At 47.2% G+C, this 23,786-nt stretch overlaps 1 protein-coding gene across 2 annotated transcripts in view; it reads left to right on the top strand.

The window, feature by feature from the left end:
- The window catches only part of neurl1b (neuralized E3 ubiquitin protein ligase 1B), a 643,022-nt gene that overhangs the window by 363,493 nt on the left and 255,743 nt on the right, over positions 1-23,786 (top strand). The gene's annotated exons all lie outside the window — the stretch shown is intronic.

The following is a 23,786-nucleotide window of genomic DNA, read 5'->3' as shown; positions in this document are numbered from 1 at the left end:
GGATCAACGATTTTCTGAGGCAAATTTCGCGCGGAGTGGGATGGAGGTGCGGGAGAAGGACTGTGCGTACTATTATGACGCGCTTGGGGTCGTCGGCAGCAGCTGGGTCGGAAGTGGGGACTGTTATATATGTAAACTTGTATTTACTCTGTACAGCCACCAGAGGGCTCATCCCCTGGAGTCCCAAGGGATCCCATAATCCCTTGGGAGCACAGATATTTAAGGAGGCCTCAGAGGTTGGAGAGGCACTCTGGAAACTAAGGTCACACTGAACGGTGTTCAGTCTGACTCTTTCTCCATACATAACAACTGGCGATGAGATACAGATAGTGAACCCAAAGTTGCAGATAACAGTGGGCATGCTGGAGAAATTCTCAGAGGGAGATGATTGGGAAACTTTTGTGGAGTGACTCAACCAATACTTCATGGCCAACGAGCTAGATGGGGAAGAGAGCGCTGCCAAACGAAGGGCGATCCTCCTCACCGTCTGTGGGGCACCAACGTATGGACTCATGAAGCATCTGCTCACTCCAGCGAGACCCACGGAGAAATCGTAAGATGATTTGTGCACACTGGTCCGAGAGCATTTGAACCCGAAGGAAAGCGTTCTGGTGGCGAAGTACCGGTTCTACACCTACAAAAGATCTGAAGGCCAGGAAGTGGTGAGCTATGTCGCCGAGCTAAGACACCTTGCAGGACATTGCAAATTTGAAGGACATTTGGAGCATATGCTTAGGGACTTTTTCATACTTGGTATTGGCCATAAAAACCATACTTCGCAAACTTTTGACTGTAGAGATCCCAATCTTGAGTAAGGCCGTAGCGATAGCCCAGGCGTTCATTGCCACCAGTGATAACACTGAGCAAATCTCTCAGCACACAAGTGCTGCTACAAGTACTGTGAACAAAGTGATGTTGTTTTCGAATCGCAATGTACAGGGCAGGTCACACATGCCTGCAGCTGCACGTCCGCAGATAACTGAATCCACCATCAAGGGTGATGAATGCAAGGCCATTAACACCTTGTTGGCGCTGCGGGGTTGATCATCATTTCCATTCATGACGATTCAAAGGGTATGTTTGCAAGGGCTGTGGAACAATGGGACACCTCCAAGGTATGTGCAGGCGAGCTGCTAATCATGTTAAACCTGCAAACCACCATGTTGCAGAGGAGGACAGATCCACGGAGGATCACGACGAACCAGAGCCTCAGACCGCCGAGGAGGCAGAAATACATGGGGTGCACACATTCACCACGAATTGTCCCCGATAATGCTGAATGTTGAACTAAATGGACTCCCGGTGTCAATGGAACTGGACACGGGCACGAGCCAGTCCATCATGGGCCAAATGACTTTCGAAAGATTGTGGTGCAACAAGGCCACAAGGCCAGTCTTAACTCCAATTCGTACGAAACTAAGAACTTACATGAAAGAACTGATTTCCGTAATCGGCAATGCTATGGTAAAGGTTTCCTACGATGGAGCGGTGCACAAGCTACCAATCTGGGTGGTACCGGGCGATGGTCCCACGCTGCTCGGCAGGAGTTGGCTGGGAAAGATATGCTGGAACTGGGACGACGTCCGAGCGCTATCGCCCGCTGACGACACTTCATGTGCCCAGATCTTAAACAAGTTTCCTTCACTGTTCGAACCAGGCATTGGGAAATTCCAAGGAGCAAATGTGAAGATCCACCTAATTCCGTGGGTGGGACCCATCCATCACAAAGCGAGAGCAGTACCGTACATGATGAGAGAAAGGGTCGAGATCGAGCTAGATTGGCTGCAACGAGAGGGCATCATTTCACCGATTGAATTCAACGAGTGGGCCAGTCCGATCATTCCTGTCCTCAAGGGAGACGGCACCGTCAGAATCTGTGGCGATTACAAAGTAACTATCAATCGTTTCTCCCTGCAGGACCAATACCGACTACCAAAAGCCAACGACCTCTTTGCAACGCTGGAGGGAGTAAAGACGTTCAAGAAGCTGGATCTGACTTTAGCCTACATGATGCAGGAACTCGAGGAATCATCAAAGGGCCTCACCTGCATCAACACGCACAAAGGTCTTTTTATTTATAACAGATGCCCATTTGGAATTCAATCAGCGGCAGCGATATTCCAGAGAAACATGGAAAGCTTATTGAAGTCGGTCCCGCACACCGTGGTCTTCCAGGACGACATCTTGGTCACAGGTCGGAACACAGTCGAGCATCTGCAGAACCTGGAGGAGGTTCTTAGTCGACTCAACCAAGTGGGGCTCAGGCTAACATGCTCAAAGTGCTTTTTCCTGGCACCTGAAGTGGAGTTCTTGGGAAGGAGGATTGCGGCGGATGGCACACCAACGCGAAGATGGAGGCAATCGAGAACGCTCCGAGGCCACAGAACATGATGGAGCTGTGGTCATTTCTGGGACTCTTGAACTACTTTGGTAACTTCTTACTGGGTCTCAGCACACTGTTAGAACCACTGCATGTCTTACTACGAAAAGGGGACGCATGGGTTTGGGGCAAAAGCCAATAAAATGCCTTTGTAAAAGCGAGAAAATTGTTTTGCTCAAACAAATTGCTTGTGTTGTATGACCCATGTAAGCATTTGGTACAAGCATGTGATGTGTCGTCATATGGCGCCTGGTGTGTATTGCAACAAGCTAATGATTTTGGAAAACTGCAACCGGTTGCTTATGCATCCAGGAGTCTGTCTAAGGCTGTGAGAGCCTACAGCATGATTGAGAAAGAAGCGTTAGCGTGTGTCTATAGGGTAAAGAAAATGTATCAATACCTGTTTGGGCTAAAATTCGAATTTGAAACTGAACATAAACCACTCATATCCCTTTTTTCTGAGAGTAAAGGGATAAATATCAACGGATCGGCTCGCATCCAGAGATGGGCGCTCACGTTGTTCGCATACAATTACGCCATCCGCCACAGGCCAGGCACAAAAAACTGCGCTGATGCTCTCAGTAGCCTGCCATTGCCCACCACGGGGGTGGAAATGGCACAGCCCGCAGACTTAGCCATGGTTATGTAAGCATTTGAGAATGATAAATCACCCGTCACTGCCCAGCAGATCAAAACCTGGACGAGCCAGGACTCCTTTGTAAGGGAGGATGTTGGTGGTCTCTATGAGGGGGTCAGGTTCCCTTCTGACCAACTTGAGTGGTTCGAATCGCTCCCACTCCCTTGGGTTCTGTACTATGGATTTATTTGGGTGGTGTGACAAAAGTGCAGAGGACACTGGTTTGATGCAAAGAACTTTGGTTTTATTACAGTCAAAGTAATCCAGGCTTATTACTCTAGTAAGAAAATACAAGGTAAAAACTTACAATCATTCTAATAAAGGACAGTACAAGGAAAGGTACAAGGTCAAACTTAAAATCATAAATCACTAATAAAGTACCATGCACTACACATTTAAAGAGGGTCACAGTAAATTATACCTCCCACCTCCCGTTACCTAATTCTAGCTAGGTTAGACTCCAGGGCAGGCAGGAACTTATGCTTACCAATCCTTTTGATAGTTAATGGTAGATCATGATTGTGTTTTCCCTTGATACCACGTTGACTGTGGTCGGTCGCTGCTGCGCTGGTGATGTTCTTCCTTCCTTCAGGACTTCAAGGCTGGAGAAGTTAGTTTACACCTGTCGCGTTGGTTTCTCTCCTTGTCTTGATAAGGTATTAGCCGCCTTGTAGCTACCTAGCAACCACCTCTAACCTCTGTTGAAAACAGTGGCCAGCTATACGATTTCAGTGGTTCTAATCTTAGCGCCAAATCTCTTCAAAATCCTTTGTATAATTTTGGCGGGCTTGGTTCTTCTTTGTAATATTTTGTCAGGCTCGTTACAAGTTGATATGTCTTGGGTGGGTTGATGTTCGAAAACTCTTTGCTGATGGAAATATTAGTTTGGTAATTGCAATGTCCTTTTGTGCTTAGTCTTTCGCATACAGGCTGGATTGGGCCTCTTTGTGATGTATGTGCTGAAATGGTTGTCCAGACCCATGTTGATGAGTAGCTATTTTGTAATGTTCCTTGTGGAGAAAAAATCTTGACTATTCAATTCTCCAGACAAAGTTATTTCAGTTCCAACACCTAGGCAGACCCATTAATCAGGGTGTCTCCTGTGGGTTCTTTAGGTCCGCCCACAGCCTTGAATTTGTCTTGTAAAAGTTCATAATTCTAAAGATCTTAATTTCTTCCATAAGCACTTTAGAGTTCCAAACTTTTCGGTAGATAATCCCAAATTAAATTTCCTTTCAAATGAGCTCAAACACAGGGGAAGTTTCTTGTGAATTTTGCATTCCTTCATCTTATTATCCCTAGTCAAAAGCTGTGCGCTTCAAAAGGAGCTGGTCCAGTGTCCCAGTGGAAATGCAGGAAGAGATAAAGCCGTTCCAGCGGCGCAAAGACGAAATGTCCGTACAGGCAGACTGCCTTCTGTGGGGCAATCGTGTAGTGGTTCCCAAGAAGGGCAGAGACACCTTCATCAATGACCTCCACAGTACCCACACAGGCATTGTAATGATGAAAGCGATAGCCAGATCCCACATGTGGTGGCCCAGTATCGATGCGGACTTAGAGTCCTGCGTTCACAGATATAATATATGCTTGCAGTTAAGTAATGTACCCAGGGAGACGCCGCTAAGTTTATAGTCTTGGCCCTCCAATCCGTGGTCTAGGGTACAAGTCGACTATGCAGGCCCGTTCTTGGGTAAAATGTTCCTTGTGGTTGTAGACACCTACTCCAAGTGGATTGAATGTGAGATAATATCGGCAAGCACGTCCGCTGCCATGACTGAAAGCCTGCGGGTCATGTTTGCCACACATGGTCTACCCAATGTCCTGGTGAGCGACAATGGGCCATGTTTTACCAGTGCTGAGTTCAACTAATTCATGACCCGTAAAGGAAACAAACATGTCACATCTGCCCCGTTTAAACCAGTGTCCAATGGTCAGGCAGAGAGAGCAGTGCAAACCATCAAGCAAGGCTTGAAGAGGATAACTGAAGGCTCGCTGCAGACTCGCCTATCCCGAGTCCTGCTTAGCTACCGCACGAGACCCCACTCACTCACTGGGATCTCACTTGCTGAACTGCTCATGAAAAGAGCACTTCAGACAAGGCTCTCATTAGTTCACCCTGATCTACATGAAGCAGGCGGCTTCAACAAAGTACATACCATGATAGCGCAAATGAGACACGTAAGATTGAAATCAATGATCCTGTACTTGTATTGAATTATAGACAAGGTCCCAAGTGGCTTCCCGGCACTGTTGTTGCCAAAGAAAGGAGCAGGGTGTTTCAGGTCAAACTTTCAAATGGACTCATTCACCAGAAACACTTGGACCAAATCAAACTCAGATTCACGGACTATCCTGAGCAACCCACCTTGGACCCTACCTTTTTTGATCCCCCAACATACATCCAGTGGCAACCGGCACCACGGTTGACCACGATGCAGAACCCATAATCCACAGCAGCCCAGCAGGACCCAACACACCAGGCAGCCCAGCAAGGCCAACTGCACAGCAGCCCAGCGAGGGCCCAACAAATGATCCAACAACACCAGCTTTCACACCGAGACGATCAACCAGGGCAAGAAGGGCCCCAGATCGACTCACATTGTAAATAGTTACCCGATTGACTTTCAGGGGGGGGGGCGGAGGGAGAGTATTGTTATGTATGTAAACTTGCATTTGCTCTGTAAAGCAACCAGAGGGCTCATCCCCTGGAGTCCCAAGGGATCCCATAATTCCTTGGGAGCACAGGTATTTAAGGAGGCCTCACAGGGTGGAGAGGCACTCTGGAGACCTGCAATAAAAGACTACGGTCACACTTTACTTTGAGCTCACAGTGTTCAGTCTGACTCATTCTCCATACATAACAGGGACCGCCTGAAAAATCCCTGTAGTGAATTTGGATCGTGGCGACCAATGGTCTGCAACGCAGTGGCCACTCAATTCCGCCGCATGGCCGCCGAAAACCGGCGGTAACGGGCCTCATCCGGACCCTGAATTTAGGCCCCTCCTACTCTTCCTGGCCGACAAGCAGGGCAATAAAGGTGCTTCCCTCATGGATCTGGCCCTTCTCACCCCCTTTTGCCTGTCAGGATTCCCGAAGCCCAAGCACCTCGGCTTCCATGAGTTAAAAATGAAAAATGCTGTTAAAATGGAGGCATGCAGCTTTCTTCAATGATTTCAGTGACTAACCCATCTCCTGAGAACAAATTTGCCACCCGCTCCTGAGCACGACCTTTAAAACCGGAAGTGGGAGGATTGGAGGCAGTTTGCAGTCGGGTTTGAGAATTATATCATTTTAACTTTCCCACCCATACTTGGGGGTTAAAATTACTCCCTTTGTTTTTCTCAAAATGTAATTTAAAAACATTTGACAACAAAGTATGAAACATGCAATCAAACATGAGTCCTTGTTTATTTTTAAACTTGCTTACAGTGCTCTTTGAATATTTATAAAACATTTTCATATTAGTTCAACATATTCTACAGGACAGGGTACTATACTGCAGGAAGAAATTGGGCTTTGTGGAATTTCAAGAAGGAGAAAGGATATCAATGCATTTAGTTCAGGGTTATATCTTGTGTGATTCAACAAAGGCTTATGAAAATAATTATATTCCTAATGTTTACTTCACAGTGTTTGGAACTTCCAGTTTAAAAAGTTCATTTTAAATTGCAGTTAACTTCTGACAAAGCAGCAACAAAATCTTCAAAAGTAACAACTATCAGAAGGATAGACAGAAAGGAAAAAGAGTTGGGGTAGCTCTGTTAATAAAGGATGTGATCAGTGCAGTAGTGAGAAATGATACTGGCTCAGAATATCAAGATGTAGAATCAGTTTGGGTGGAGATAAGAAATAATAAGGGGAAGAAGTTACTGGTGGGCATAGTCTTTCGGCCCCCTAACAGTAGCTACACTGTTGGACAGAGTAAAAATCAAGAAATAATGGAGGCCTGTAAGAAAGGTACAGCAATAATCATGGGTGATTTTAATCTTCATATTGATTGGACAAATCAAATTGACCAAGGTAGCGTTCAGGAAGAATTCATGCAGTGTATCTGGGATGGTTTCCTTGAGCAGTATGTTGTAGAACCAACCAGGGAGCAGGCTATCTTAGATCTGGTGCTGTGTAATGAGGCAGGATTAATAAATGATCTCACAGTAAAGAATCCTCCAGGAAAGAGTGATCATAACATGGTTGAATTTCAAATTCTGTTGGATGATGAGAAAGTCCGATCTCAAACCAGTGTTCTGATCCTAAATAAAGGCGATTGCAAAGATATGAAAGCAGAGTTGGTTAAAGTGGACTGGGAAAATAGATTATAGTGTAAGATGGTTGATAAGCAATGGCAGACATTTAGGAGATATTTCATAACTCTCAACAAAATATATTCCGGTGAGAAGGAAAAACGTTTAGGGAAGGGAGAACCATCCGTGACTAACTCAGGAAATAAAGGATGGTATCAAATTGAAAAAAATGGCATACAAAGTGGTGAAGATTAGTGGGAGGCCAAAGGATTGGGAATTTTTTTAAACCAGCAAAGGACGACTAAAAAAAAATAGAGAGGAAGAAAGATTATGAGAGTAAACTAGCAAGAAATATAAAAACAGATAGTAAGAGCTTCTAGAAGCATATAAAAAATAAGAGAGTAGCTAAAGTAAACGTTGGTCCCTTAGCAGATGGGAATGAATAATGGGGAACAGAGAAATGGCGGAGACTTTGAACAAATATTTTGTATCGGTCTTCACGGTAGACGACACTAAAAACATCCCAATAATGGATAATCAAGGGGCTATAGGGAGGGAGGAACTTAAAACAATCACTACTAAAGAAAAAATACTCAGTAAAATAATGGGACTAATGGTGGAAAAGTTCCCTGGACCTGATGACTTGCATCCTAGGGTCTTAAAAGAAGTTTGCTGCAGAGATAGTGGATGCATTGGTTGTAATTTCCTGGATTCTGGAGAGGTCCCAGTGGATTGGAAAACTGCAAATATAATGCCCCTGCTTAAAAAAGGAGGCAGACAGAAAGCAGGAAACTATAGACCAGTTAGCCTAATATCTGTCATTAGGAAAATGCTAGAGTTCATTATTAAGGAAGCAGTAGCAGGTCATTGGAAAAGCATAATACAGTTAAGCAGAGTCAACATGGTTTTATGAAGGGAAATCATGTTTGACAAATTTGCTGGAGTTCTTTGAGGATGTCACAAGTAGGGTGGATAAGGGGGAACCAGTAGATGTGGTGTATTTGGATTTCCAGAAGACATTCGATAAGGTGCCACATAAAAGGTTACTGCACAAGATAAAAGCTCACGGGGTTTGGGATAATATATTAGCATGGATAGCAGATTGGCTAACTAACAGAAAACAGAGAGTCGGGATAAATGGGTAATTTTCCGGTTGGCAAACAGTGACTAATGGATTGTCACAGGGATCGGTGCATGGGCCTCAACTGTTTGCAATCAATATTAATGACTTGGATAAAGGAACTGAGTGTAATGTTTGCTGATGATACACAGATGAGTCAGAAAGCAAGTTGTGAAGAGGACACAAAAACATCTGCAAAGGGATAGAGACAGGCTAAGTGAGTGGGCAAACATTTGGCAGATGGAGTATAATGTAGGAAAGTGTGAGGTTATCCACTTAGGCAGGAAAAATAAAAAAGCAAATTATTATTTAAATGGAGAGAAATTACAACATGCTGCATACAGAGGGACCTGGAGGTCCTTGTGTATGAAACACAAAAAGTTAGTATGCAGGTACAGCAAGTAATCAGGAAGGCAAATGGAATGTTGGCCTTTATTGCAAGGGGGATGGAGTATAAAAGCAGAGAAGTCCTGCTACATCTGTACAGGGCATTGGTGAGGGCACACCTAGAGTACTGTGTACAGTTTTGGTCTCCTTATTTAAGGAGGGATACACTTGCATTGGAGGCAGTTCAGAGAAGGTTCGCTCGGTTGATTCCTGAGATGAAGGGGTTGACTTATGAAGAAAGGTTGAGCTGATTGGGCCTATACTCATTGGAGTTTGGAAGAATGAGAGGTGATCTTATTGAAACATATATGATACTGAGGGGGCTTGACTGGGTAAATGAAGAGAGGATGTTTCCCCTCATGAGAGAATTTAGAACTTGGGTCATAATTTCAGAATAAGGGTTCGCCCCTTTAGAATTGAGATGCATAGGAATTTCTTCTCTCAGAGGGTTGTAAATCTGTTGAATTCTCTGCCCCAAAAAGTTGTGGTGGCTGGGTCATTGAGTGGAGATAAAGTGGAGATAAACAGATTTTTGAGCGATAAGTGAGTGAAGGGTTATAGGGAGCGGGCAGGGAAGTGGAGCTGAGCCCAAGATCAAATTCAGCTTGATCTTATTAAATGGTGGAGCAGGCTCGAGGAGCCAAATAGCCTAATCCTGCACCTATTTCTTAAGTTCTTATAACAACAACAACTTGTCTTTAATGTAGTAAAATGTCCCAAGGCACTTCACAGGAGTGTTATTGACTCCAGCATCGTACGAACAAGGGATCGCAAGGAAGTGCGCATCACACACACCATGACAGGAGCCGACGACTGCTGGATGGACCACCGCCTAATCCATTCTGTCAACAACATCAATATAGCCCCAAAGCGGCGATGGCAGCAGTAGCAGTGCTGCAGAAAAATCAACGCTGGGACCCAGCTAAGAGAGCCCTATACAGCCAGCGCCTTACTGCTAACCTGGCAATCTTCGATGACCCCAAGACGCAGAGTGCCCACAGCACTTGGTCTGCCCTCCAGGCCACCATAACCAGTGCCTGTGAAGAGACGCTCGGTCACTCAATCAGGAAACACCAGGACTGGTTTGATGAGAATGACCAGGAGATCCAAGAGCTAATAATTTGCAACCGCTGGGCATTTCTGAACCTAAAACAACCCAACACGGGAGCAGCAAAGGAGCTTTACAGATGGCTTGCCAAGGTCCAACAAAAAGCCCGTAACCTAAAGAGTAGATGGTGGGTGGAGAAAGCACAGGAGATTCAGCAGCTGGCCGACAGCCATGATGTGCGAGGATTGTTCACTACAGTCAAGTCCATCTATGGCCCAAGCACCCAAGGTCCCACCCCACTGCTGGCCAAGAACGGGGAGACACTCATCAAGGACACCGAGGCAGTCAGGACCCGCTGGAAGGAGCACTTCGAAGATCTCCTTAATTGAGACTCTGCCTTTGACATGAGTGTTCTCGACTCCATTCCTTAGCTTGCTACCCACCACCATCTCAGCAAATCCCCAGCCCTGCACGAGATAGAAAAGGCCATCCGTCAGCTCAAGAACAACAAGTCATCGGGAGAGGCAATATTGACACGAATGCATGACCTCATCTGGAGCGACAACTGCAAGAGAAATGCAGGGAACAGCACCAACCCTTGTATATGGCCTTCTTTGAACTTACAAACGCCTTTGACACTGTTAACCACGAGGGACTATGGAGTGCCCTCCTCCGTTTCGGTTGCCCCCAAAAGTTTGTCACCATCCTCCGCCGCCTGCTCCATGACGACATGCAGGCTGTGATCCTGACCAATGGATCCACCACAGACCCAATCCACATCCGGACCGGGGTCAATCAGGGATGCGTCAACGCGCCAACCCTCTTCTCAATCTTCCTCGCTGCAATGCTCCACCCCACGCTCAACAAGCTCCCCGCTGGAGTGGAGCTAAACTATAGAACCAGTGGGAACCTGTTCAACCTTCGTCACCTCCAGGCTAGATCCAAGACCGTCCCATCCTCTGTCATCGAACTACAATACGCGGACGACGCTTGCATTTGCGCACATTCAGAGGCTGAACTCCAAGACATCATTAACAACTTCACCGAGGCATACGAAAGCATGGGCCTTACACTAAACATCAGTAAGACAAAGGTCCTCCACCAACCTGACCCCGCCACATCGCACTGCGCCCCCCAGTCATCAAGATCCACAGCGTGGCCCTGGGCAACGTGGACCACTTTCCATACCTCGGCAGCCTATTATCAGCAAGGGCAGACATCGACGACGTGGTTCAACATCGCCTCCAGTGCGCTAGCGCAGCCTTCGGTCACCTGATGAAAAGAGTGTTCAAAGGTTAGGCCCTCAAATCTGGCACCAAGCTTGTGGCCTACAGGGCTGCAGTGATAGCCGCCCTCCTATATGGCTCAGAGATGTGGACCAGATACAGTAGACACCTCAAATCGCTGGAGAAATACCACCAACGATGTCTCCGCAAGATCCTGCAAATCTCCTGGGAGGACAGACGCACCAATGTCATTGTTCTCGATCAGGCCTACATCCCTAACATCGAAGCACTGACCACACTCGACCAGCTCTATTGGGCAGGCCACATCATCCGCACGCCCGACACAAGACTCCCAAAGCAAGTGCTCTACTCGTAACTCCTACACGGCAAGCGAGCCCCAGGTAGGCAGAGGAAATGTTCCAAGGATACCCTCAAAGCCTCCTTGATAAAGTGCAACATCTCCACTGACACCTGGCAGCCCCTGGTCAAAGACCGTCCCAAGTGGAAGAAGAACATCCAGGAGGGCGCTGAGCACCTTGAGTCTTGTCACCGAGAGCATGCAGAAAGCAAGCACAGGCAGCGGAAGCAGCTTGCGGCAAACCAGTCCCACCCACCCTTTCCTCCAACGACTGTCTGTCCCACCTGTGACAGAGACTGTAATTCCCGTACAGGATTGTTCAATCACCTGAGAACTCACTTTCAGAGTGGAAGCAAGTCTTCCTCGATTTTGAGGGACTGCCTATGATGATGAATGTAATCAAATGTCCCAAGGCGCTTCACAGGTGTGTTCTAAATCAAAATTTGACACCAAGCCGCCTAAGGAGAAATTGGAGCAGATGACCAAAAGCTTAGTCAAAGAGATAGGTTTTAAGGAGTGGTTCAAAGGAACAAAGAGAGGTAGAGAGGAGGAGAGGTTTCGGAAGGGAATTCCAGAGCTTAGGGCCTTGGCAGCTGAAGGCACATCCACCAATGGTTGAGCGATTAAAATTGGGAATGCCCAAGAGGCCAGAATTAGCGGAACGCAGATATCTCAGTGTCGGGGCGGGGGGTGTTGTGGGGCTGGAGAGATTACAGAAATAGGGAGGAGTGAGGTCATGGAGGGATTTGAAAACAAGGATGAGAATTTTTAAATTGGTGTTGCTTAACCGGGAGCCAATGTGGATCAACGGGCATAGGGATGATGGGTAAACAGGACTCGTGTACGAGTTAAGCAGATAACAAAATGTTAAAATGAAATGGTTAATACAGATATTGGGTGTTGATGATAATTATTCTTTGCAGTTGTCAATCTTTGCTGGCCTCGGGTGAGGGTGAGTCAACCTACTTCTTGATGTTTCACACCTCCAAGAGACAGAGTTCTGCTTGCTGCATCAGTCATGATGCATGGCTCAAGGCAAAATAAAGAGGCAGGGGAAAAGGGGGAGATTTTGAAAAGAAAGCTAAGGTGAATATATTTTGAAGTCATTTTGTTGCTAAGTGATAACATACATACCAACGTAGGATTATAAGCCTATGACATGTGAAAACAAGTAGTTATATGGGCTTTGTAATAGAAGCTGTTGGTCTACACAATGATCCCAAAAACATGTAAGTGCTTGAAAGACTCAGGGAGAAATCCAAATGTTGAAGGCACAAATTGGTGGTAAATTTCTATGGGAGGCGGTGTCTGGGGACATTTTTCCCAATTAAATGTTTACAGTAAATATGGTACTTTCTGGCTCATGTTAAACATTTCTATACTTCATTATTGAAAGCTCTTTAATCCTAAAAATGAAGGATAATAAAGTGACATTTAGAATTTCGGCAGAACAATCAGAATAAGACTTCCTCAATGTTCAATCACTCAAATTCAATCCCTTTCCACTCTGTTCTTCTGGACCCAGTTCACAGAGACACTGTATCCATCCAACTCCCCACCCATACATAGGGACACTGGACCCAACATTGGCCATGACTTGCATCAATTTTTTGGGGGTAAGTTGTTTTTTCTGGCGTAAGTTAGAAAATGCCATTTTCCCCAAAAGGTTTGCTCCAGAGTAAGTCAGTAAGGTACGATTTTTTTTTAGGTCCGTTTTTTTTTCAAAAGGGGGCCTTCCCAGACACTTACGACAGTTTTGGCCATTTATGCCACTTTGGCCAGCTAAAACGTATTCCAAATCCACTTTGGTCAGCGTATGTGGCCAGCTCTGAAAAACCTTGTGCGCAGTTAAGAAAAAGCAGCGCACATTCGGCGATAGGGGAGACAAGGAACTGGAGAGGACCTCAACAACCAAGCAGCAAACATTAAGGAAAAGCTCAAACAATTAAAATACAATAAAAAAAGAAATAAATCCTACCTTATCTTTAAAGTCCTCTTCCACCCCTCCCCAAACCACTCCTCCTTCCCCCCCGCCTGCCCCCACAGAACACTCCTCCTCCCCCCAATCAAAAGTTTCAAGCACAGCCACTAAATAAAAAATAAAAGCAAAGTCCTTACCTACCCGGGAACTCAGTGGGCCGCCGGCCGGTGCGGGTGTGGGTTTGGCGAGATCGGGCATCCCTTCGGCCTGGGATAGGGGCTGCGAGCATCGGGTCCTGCTCACAGCCACAGGACGTGCTGGGAGGGCAGGAGCATGCGCGCAGCTCTCACTGAGCATGTGCGCAGGTGCCGGCAGTGCTTTGTGCACTGGCCTGTTGCTCCACCCCCCACTCCTTCAGCCTCCATGCCATGCCAGGATTCCGGGGACTCTGAAGAGTGGTCAGGATGGGGCCCTTTTTTTCTGGCACCCTTTCCAGCGCGCAAAGTTGGCGCGCTTCAGGTCAGTGCGCCGAAAAAAGGGGTTGGGCAATGTTGGGCCCAAAGAATCCATCCAACTCCCCACCCATTCACAGAGACACTGTACCCATCCAACTCCCCACAGAGACATTGCACCCATCCAACTCCCCACAGAGACATTGTATCCATCCAACTCCCCACCCATTCATAGAGTCACTGCACCCATCCAACATCCAAACATTCACAGAGACACTGTATCCATCCAACTCCCCATAGGGACACTCTCCTCCAATCCTCCCAATTCATTATGCCACTCTCTCCTCTCCTTCTTCAATAAAACCTGTTCTTATTCACCTTCCCTTTCAATTCAACCTAGTACTCTTCGATCCTCATACACCCAGCCCCGCTGATTCTACCTGAAATTCCTCTCCTCTCAGTTAAAGCTAGCACTCTTTACATGTGCTTAATTCATGCTGGCATTCTTTCCTCCTCCCTGCATTAGTGTTGGCACTCTTTACTCCAAAGCACACCTGTCAGCCTCACCCCAAACATTTCTTTCAGCTTCTGTTCCTTTCACTTTCTGTTAATTGTCATCCATTTCCTCCTATCCAGCTCCCTTTCATTGTCATCCATTTCCCTTCTTCCATCTCACCTCAGCATCACACATACTCAACCCTGTTCCATATGGAAAGGGAACCAATTACTGCATACTGTTGGTGAGAATTCTGGAATATAGTATGCAGAGGCTGAAACACAGATTCACAGCAATCCTTTCGTAGGGCGGCATTGAGGGGGGATAGGCCCATTCCATACAGCTTTTTGTCATCAAATTATGTGAGAGGGAAACACAGTTAACATTTCAGGTCCATCATCTTTTGTCAGAAGTGGAAAAAGTTAGAGATGCAACAAATTTTAAGCAATCCAGAGGAAGAGAAAGGAGGGGGAGGGAAAGAAAAAAATAAAAGGGAAGGTCTGTGATAGGGTGCAAGGCAGGAGAGATTAAATGCCAAAAGGGATGATGGTGCAAGGCAAAAGGGGAAGGTAATGAGGCACGTAAAGAAACAAAAGATGGATCGAGAACAGGTATAAATGGGAATGGCTGAATCATTATCAGCAGCTGCTGTCTGAAGAAATGGAGGCAGAGGTTATGCTCTGAAATTGTTGAACTCAGAGTCCAGAAGGCTGTAAAGTGCTGAGTCGAAAGATGAGGTGCTGTTCCTTGATCCCACCACCAAACATATCTTCCCTTCCCCTTTCAGCATTCTGAATGGATCGTTCCCTCCGCGATACCCTTGTTCACTCCTCAATTATCTCCAACACCCCTTCTCCTTCCCACGCACCTTCCCAAGCAAGTGCAGGAAATGCAACACTTGTCCTTTTATCTCCTTCCATCCCAAATCCAGGGCCTCAAACAGCTTCCAGGTGAAACAGCTTGTGCTTCTTTCAATTTAGTATATTGTATCCACTGCTCGCAATGTGGTCTCCTCTAGACTGGGGAGACCAAATGCAGATTGTGTGACCGCTTTGCAGAACACCTCTGTTCAGTCCACAAGTGTGACACCGAGCTTCCGGTCGCCTGTCCTTTTAATTCTCCGCCCCACTCCCACTCTGACCTCTCTGTCCTTGACCACTGTTCCAATGAAGCTCAAAGTAAGCTTGCGGAAATGCTGTTGGTAATGATTCTGTTACTCCCATTTACCCCTCCGTTAGATCCAATTTTGCTTCTTTATTTGTCTCATTAGCATCCCTTTTTGTCTTACAGCATCACCCCTTTTCTCATTTAATCGCACTTGCCTTCTACCCTGTTTTCCATCCACAAATGCTGCCTGAGTATTTCCAGTATTTTCTGTTTTTATTCCCGAAATGCTGAGGTCAGTGTATGTGAAATGCTGATTCTGTGTTTTAAAGTAATATAATGAGAATATCATGAGGTCCCAATAATCTTGGTTGCCTTCTGTTACTATTTTAACCCTCAATTAATTTGAATTTTTGATTAGTAAGAGTTTCAGACGTACAGTATGTTTTACTCATTTATAAGATGGCAGAGAATTCGGGTATTGTTTGGGCCAGTTTTTGATTAATGATATTATTAATGATAGATGCATCATAGTATTTTATCATGGTGATACAATACATTGCCTGTGCTGCCAATTAAATATTTAATTGAGTTCGATAACTGGTGCCTTACTGACTAACATGGATTTTTTGGTGTGACATGCCAGAAAGGAATAGTCTAGAGTTAAGAGGCTCAATTTTGGCCAGGAATTGCTCCATTTTTTTTTGGAGTAACTTGCTTTTTCTGGCGTAATTTAAAAATTTCCATTTTCCACAATCAATTTGCACCAGTGTAAGTGAGTTAGTTACAATTTTTTTAGTTTCGTTTTTTTTCTCTCAAAAGGGGGCGTTACCAGCCACCTACGCCAGTTCTGCCCATTTAGGCAACTTTGGCCAGCTAATAGTTACTCCAAATCTACTTAGGCCAGCGTATGTGGCCACTTCAGAAAACCCTTGCGGAGAGTTAAGAAATCAGCGCAGGTAGGTACTTTGGAGTCCATTTGGCCCGGCATAGGGGCGGGAAGGGAAGCGGAGAGGATCTGCACCTAAAGCACCAAGACTTACAAAGCTCCAAACCTTGGAAACAAAAAGTAATAACAAATAAAAAATTTAAGTAAGTTCATCTTAAAACTCAGCCCGGGAAGGCAGCAGGCCAGCTGGTGCGGGAAGCCACCCGGCCTGGGCTAGGGGCGGGCGGGCAGCAGAACTGATAGTGCTCCTGCCTGGATGATTTCTATCAGTTCTGCTGCCCGTCTGCCCCTAGCCCTGGCCGAGTGGCCTCCCCGTATGATTTCTAAGATTAAAGTGATTAAAGCTTTAAATCAAATGGAACTAAGCAGTCCGTGCAATTCCCACTCCATACCCCCACTCACAACATTTGGCCGGCATTGGGTCGCACACAGTAGCTGCAGCAAGATACGGAGAGGCTCGGGATTCTAGTGGCTGACATCGGGTCCCACACAGCGGCTGCAGCAAGACACGGAGAGGCTGGGAGCGAGGAGCTACTGCGCATGCGCGGACACTCCACTGCGCATGTGCAGACGTCCCGGCACTGTTTTCGGCGCAGGACGCTGACTCCACCCCTGACTTGACTGGCCACACTGCGCGACCACAGGGAGGAGGCCGGACAGCGGCCAAAGTGGGAAGGAAATTTTTCGGCGCACTTCTGAATGGAGAAAAGCGGCGCATCTCCGGTAAGTGTGCCAAAAAACGGGCTGGGCCAAAATTGAGCCCAAGGTAACTGTGCTATAGTTTCATTCAGCAAGATACTGACATTAATGAACAATTGCAGATAAATAGCCACCTTTACAGACCCTAGCCCCATTGGGGAACAGTGTCATTTTCCTGCTTTCCAAATCTGTGCCTCTCTTTCCTGGAACTCCATGTTTGAATCCCTCCAATCAGACTGCTGTGCCTTCCACAGTACCGAAATGGCTCTCATCAAAGTCACAAATTATATCCTTTGTGACTTTGACAAAGATAAACTATCCCTCCTCATCCTTCTTGAATTGTCTACATCCGTTGACACAGTTGGCCACTGTATGCTTCTCCAACACCTCCACCATTGTCCAGCTGGGTGGGACTGCACTCGCCTGGTTCCATTCTTATCTATCTATCTAATCAAAGCCAGAGAATCACCTGCAACGGCGTCTTTTCCTGCTCCCACATCGTTACTTCTGGTGTCCCCCAAGGTTCTATCCTTGGCCCCCTCCTAATTCTCAACTACATGCTGATCCTTGGTGACATCATCCGAAAACACAGGGTCAGTTTCCACATGTACACTGATGACACCCAGCTCGACCTCACTACAACTTCTCTCGACCCCTCCACGGTTTCTAAATTGTCAGACTACTTGTCTGACATCCAATTCTGACTGAGCAGAAATTTTCTCCAGTTAAATATTGGGAAGAGCGAAACCATTGTTTTCGGTCGCAGCCACAAACTCCGTTCCCTAGCCACTGACTCCATCCCTCTCCCTAATATCTGTCTGAGGCTGAATCATACTGTCCGCAACCTTGGTGTCAGATTTGACCCTGAAATGAGCTTCTGACTAAATATCAACTAAGACCGCCTATTTCCACCTTCGTAACTTCACCCGTATCCGCCCTTGCCTCAGCTCATCTACTGCTGAAACCCTTGTCCATGCCTTTGTTACCTTTCGACTTAACTATTCCAACAAACTCCTGGCTGGCATCCCACATTCTACCCTATGTAAACTTGAGGACATCCAAAACCTGGCTACCCATGTCCTAACATTTTGTTATCTGCTTAACACGCATCCAAGTCCCGATCACCCATCACCCCTTTGCTTGCTGACCTACATTGGCTTCCTGTTAAGCAACACCCTAATTTCAAAATTCTCATCCTTGTTTTAAAATCCATCCATGGCTCACTCCTTCCTATCTCTGTAATCTCCTTCAGCCCTACAACCCCACCCCTCACGAGATATCTGCGCTCCTCTAATTCTGCCCTCTTGAGCATCCCTGATTATAATCGCTCAACCATTGGTGGCCGTGCCTTCTGTTGCCTCAGCCCCAAGCTCTGGAATTCCCTGCCTAAATGCCTCCGTCTCTCTAGCTCTCTTTTTTCCTTTAAGATGCTCCTTAAACCTACCTCATTGACCAAGCTTTTGATTATCTCCCCTAATTTTCCCTTGTGTGGCTCGGTGTCAATTTTTTTTTGTCTTATAATACTCCTGTGATGCACCTTGGGATGTTTTATTACATTAAAGGTGCTATATAAATAAGTTGTTGTTTTATACTTTGACAAAAAATAATTGGAAACCAAAAACTTTGTTTACATGATATTAGGCTTTAGCCTCAGCGAGAGGAAATGTTGAGTAGCGTGCTGCAGTTAGTTAATGCATACATTACATTATAATATCTCAATCTCTCTTCACTTAACACTATTAAATTAGCTGTGCTGTTAAACTCTGAATTAAACAGTGCCAGTTGATAGACCTCTGAGTGTTTGTGCCATCCATCATGCAACACTTGTTGCTTGTGCTACTATGAAATCAAATCAAATTCTGACCTCCATGTGCTCTTGTAAAAACAATGCCCACTAGCTGCCTAACTACATTACTGTACAAGCTGCTGTACTATTATAAGCTGTTAATGTCTGTAAAGTTTCACATAGATTGCTGATCACATGTAAACTTAATTAAGTTGAGGCTTTGATTATAAAGTCAGCTAATTAGGAGCTACTTAATAAAATAAGTGTTATGTCTGTAATGTACCTATGAATGACTCCACGAGGCAATGTGTTGTACTCAAACTGTAATGACCTTGGCCCTTTATTCGTAACTCCAGAATGAGGCAGCCGCATGGTGGCTACCCTTTTATACAGCCTCTGCCACAAGGGCAGGAAACCCCGGTCTCCACCAGTTGCACCTTCTAGAGGTGCCAGCATAGTATATACACAGTGTAAACCTTATTGATAGTACATCAGGTAAACAAGTCTCCATCTTAAGCAACTATACAGTGACTACACAGAGAGTATATCTATAGTCTGCATGTATAACAATAAAATCCTAATATCCTTGTGCTCTTTTAACTGTGAAGTACCATATTTTAAATTATGTTCTGTTATCTGTGTTCTTTAAATATGCAAAACAAATAGGGACCGAAATTGCCGAAATAAGGCCTCTGACCACCTGAAAGCAGCGGCCACAGGGCTGCGCGGAATGGCCACTGACTTGCGGCAGACTGGCCGACGATTGCGGAATTGCTCTCAGAGCTTTCTGCTGCGGTCTGAGGATCCGCCCCACTCCCCCCCGACTTCCGCCCTGCTCCTGCAGATGCGTACCGCAGCGGCTCCACCCCGGAAGGAAAATTCAGGTCAAAAACTTTTCCGACCACCTGTCGATGCCCCTGACAGTTTTTTGGGTCCGTGCACAGTGCCAGCTGAAGACCGCCAGCAGACTTTAAAGGCGTGTTTGTCACATGTATCTCCATTTTTTGGCCGAGAATTTTTCGGACTTCTCACAACTTTGCCACTTGCCTTGTTCAGAACGGCATTGAGTGCTAGTGGGCTAGGGTCCTCAATCAGTACAACCCAGAGACCTCATTGTGGAGGTTGTGCTTGCGGAGGCAATGGGCTCAGTGCTGGCAGCGGAACGCCTCCTGTACATTGTGTGCTGCAGGGAGGCACGCAGGAGAAGGCAGTGCCATCCCCAAAGGCTCCAGAGATAGCGAGCAACGGACGCAGCAGTAATGGCTGCCCAACATGCAGTAGGCCACGGAAATGGCAACAGACCTCAACCCAGAGAGGTGGCCCAGGAAAGACCTGCCGTCAGAGGAGGGTCAGGTATGCTGACCCCCCCCCCCTGCACCAGATGGTGGGCGAAATCGAAAAAAGGCAGGATGCATAGGAGGCAAATGCTTGCCAGCAGCAGGCTGATGAGGGCGAGGAGCAGCAAGGGCATGAGGGAGAAGGCAGTGAGGCAGCTGCCAAAGGAAGATGCAAGGGGAGAAGGCCCTATCATGCAAGGGTTTACAGGCATTAGCTTTCGTTCATGGACCTGAGGGATGACCAATGTCTCCGTAGACTTCGATTCAGGAAGGACATCCTCAGGGAGCTGTGCAATCTCTTGCAGCCAGACCTCCAGCCTCAAACAAGGCTGAGGACAGCTCTGACCGTCGCAACCAAAGTGACCATAGCACTCAATTTCTATACCACTGAATCTTTCCAATCTGCTACAACAGACTTATCGAACATTTCTCAGTTCGCCGCACATCGCTCCATTTGTCAAGTGACAGATGCTCTTTATAAGAGAAGGAGCGACTACATTTCCTTCCCGATGAGCTGGGAGAAGCAGTTGGAGCGGCAGACCGGATTTGTGTGAATTGTGGGCTTCCCCACAGTTCAGGGCACCATAGACTGCACCCACGTCGCATTGAGGGCACCACAGAACAATCCTGAGATATTCAGAAACTGCAAGGGATTCCATTCCCTCAACGTCTAGTTGGTGTGCAACCACAACCGCAAAATCATGGCAGTTGATGCGCGGTATCTGGGCAGCAACCACGATGCTTTCATCCTGCGCCAGACCGGTGTGTTCGGCATGTTTGCTGGCCCAAACGAAGATTGCGGCTGGCTCCTTGGAGACAATGGCTACCCACTGTGCACTTGGCTGCTGACTCCCCTTCGCAACCCCAGGACTGCTGCGCAGCAAGCCCACAACGACTCTCATTCAGCCACCAGGTGCTTAATTGAGCAGTGCATCGGGATCCTTAAGCAAAGGTTCCATTGCCTGGATTGCTCTGGTGGAGTGTTGCAATACTAGCCTGAGCAGGTCTCCCTATTCGTGATCGTCTGCTGCATGCTTCATAACCTGGCAATCATGAGGGCAACCAGTTACCACCTGAGGAAAAGGACCAGGAGGAGGAGGCGCAGGAGCACGACACACATGAGGAGGAGGATGACCAGGATGCGGGTCACTGGCCACGCAGGAGGCGGCATCGCCATCCAAACCCTGAAAGGGAAGTGCAGAACCGTCTCATTATTGCTCGTTTCCGATGAGTGCATGCCCACTTCACCCTTCATCTTTGCATCTCCATGGCCAACCCAATGAGCCCTTTCACACATCATTCTCAACAGTGAAATGAGACACCTGCACAAATATGGGAATACAAAATAAAGATTTCTTACACAAGAAATAACGGTGCAAAAAACATACACATCATCATTTATCACCCTTGTGCATCTCCTTATAACCCTTCTTGCGCAAGCCTATTCCAAACTATGCCGCAGTGTCTCCCCTGCGGCTGCATCATGGGTCTGGGAAGTTTGCTGTGTTTCATGTGTCAAAACTACAGATGAACCTCGGCCAGCTCTGGCCCTGGAAGGACAGGCTGCATACTGGGCAGCACCCTCCCCGGTGCGTTCAGTTGGCTTTGGCTCGGGCGAGTCCATGTTTGTCAGAAATGGCGGAGTGCCAGGTCTGGGGTCGGGACTGCTGTGATCCTGAGAGAGCACATCATCATCCTGGTCCGAGGAGCCTGCGCCACTCCCGGGGAGCAGCACACCACCATCGCCACCAATCTGAGGGAGCACAGGTCAGTGGTGTGGCACGACACTGGAAGGTTCCCCATGGTCCGTGGTGGACGCAGCCGTGATGGTAACAGCCAGAACTCGCATGGCATCCTTCTGAGACTGCATGAGAGCAGACACAGTCTCGATGCCACCAGAGACGACAGCAGTAAGAAGCTCCGTGGCCTGTTGGCCAGAATGCATAATAGCATTCTGAGCTTCTAGGGCCACGGCCGTCCAGTCCAAAGTAGCACCGATACGCTCGTTCCCTTGTGCCTGTGCTGTAATGGCTGCTGCCAAATCGCCAATGAGTCATGGCATCACAGTTGGATCTGCATGGTCTCTCTGCAAGTCCACCATCGTCTGTACACTGGCAATGATAGGCTCCATGGTGAGCGCAGAGCTGTCCACAATGCTGGAGGCAGACTCTCCACACTCCTGACCACTTCTAACAGTCTATCTGGCACCCTGGCCATTGCCCCCAACATCTGGGAATGCATGGCCTCCACCCTTCTTTCATAAGCCCCAACATCGATGGGCTCGTCTGAGTCCTCTTCAGCAGAACTCACGTGCGATCTCGCCCCCATCTCGGGAGAGATAGCACCAGTGGTTGCCTTTGACCTTCACCATACTGCAGCCACTAGCCCTAGTGCTTCACCCAATGCAGACCACTCTGCTAAGTCTAACATTCCTGACCACGTAAACCCAGTATCTGAGCTGGCGTGTGTGAGTATAGGAAGCAGTGACATGGTGTTGACAGCAATGTACCCCTCTTCCTCTGCCTCATGGCACCAATAGATGGAGTGGTCTCTAGGGTGTCATCATGGCTATGGTTGCCAGTGGCCTCAAGGCTCTCGTCCTGGATTTGGCTCACACTCAAGGTCTCATCTGCAAACATTAATGGCACAAAAGCTCCTGTGAGGGTGAGGTAGGGTATTGTACATGCAGCCTGCAACTTGCACACTATTATAAGCAAGTGTGTGGTAGGCATTGGCACTTTCAGGGACAGATGACATTAAAGGAAGACCTTCACTTACTGATGCTGCGCCCAGCAGGATCGGCATGCCGGCAGCCACAGGGAAGGCAACATGTGGGCCCGCTAGCCTCTGAACCCTTTCTTCCAAATGAGTGAGCTGCTGGATCTCTGGCTCACCACCACCGGTCCTCTGTTGCTCAATACGGTTATGAGAAACCTTCACCTACAAAGCAAATAAGGCTTGCTGAGCAACAGTGTCATGAGGCCTCAGCACTGAGTGCACAACGGTGTGTCCATTACATGCAACTGTAACTCTGACATGAAAGAGAACCTCCATTGCAAGAACGCACACATATATGTACAGACCTCAACAATCACATGTTGCTTCAGTAACGATATAGTGAAGGTTGAAAATAAGAGAAGGTGAAGGAGAGGCTCGCAGATGGAAGGTGAAGAGTTGTGGGAACATGTACTCACTTTCATCATGTGAATTATGTCATTGAGCCTTTTGCGGCATTGGTTGGTGTGCGGTCTTGAATGGAGATCCGCGAGACTTCCACAGCGATCTCTCTCTACACATTAACAAACACAGCGTGAGTCGGTCTGCCTGTGTCGGGGTAGAGAACGTGCCTCCTTCCCTCCACAGCCTCGATGAGGGTTTCGGGTCTGAAAATCTGCTGGCCCTCCTTGCTCCTCCTGGATTCGCCATGCCCTCGATTCAAACTGCTTCCCTGTTCAGTGCCTAGCTGAAAACCTTTAAGAAGGCCAAGGAGTAGCTGGTTCATTAGCAGCAAATCGGCACGAGCTGAATTTCGCGGCCCTATCAGCTACTCCGCTGCAAACAGCCCATTCCCGCCACCAATACCGCTCCGCTTGCGACAGTAATGACCAGCAAAAAGCAGAAGGTGCGCCCCGTTTCGGGCGGAG

The sequence above is a fragment of the Pristiophorus japonicus genome, chromosome 4 (assembly GCF_044704955.1).
Source record: "Pristiophorus japonicus isolate sPriJap1 chromosome 4, sPriJap1.hap1, whole genome shotgun sequence".
Taxonomy (NCBI): domain Eukaryota; kingdom Metazoa; phylum Chordata; class Chondrichthyes; family Pristiophoridae; genus Pristiophorus; species Pristiophorus japonicus.
The sequence above is the reverse complement of the archived record's forward strand: the minus strand, read 5'-3'. Positions and strand labels throughout refer to the sequence as shown.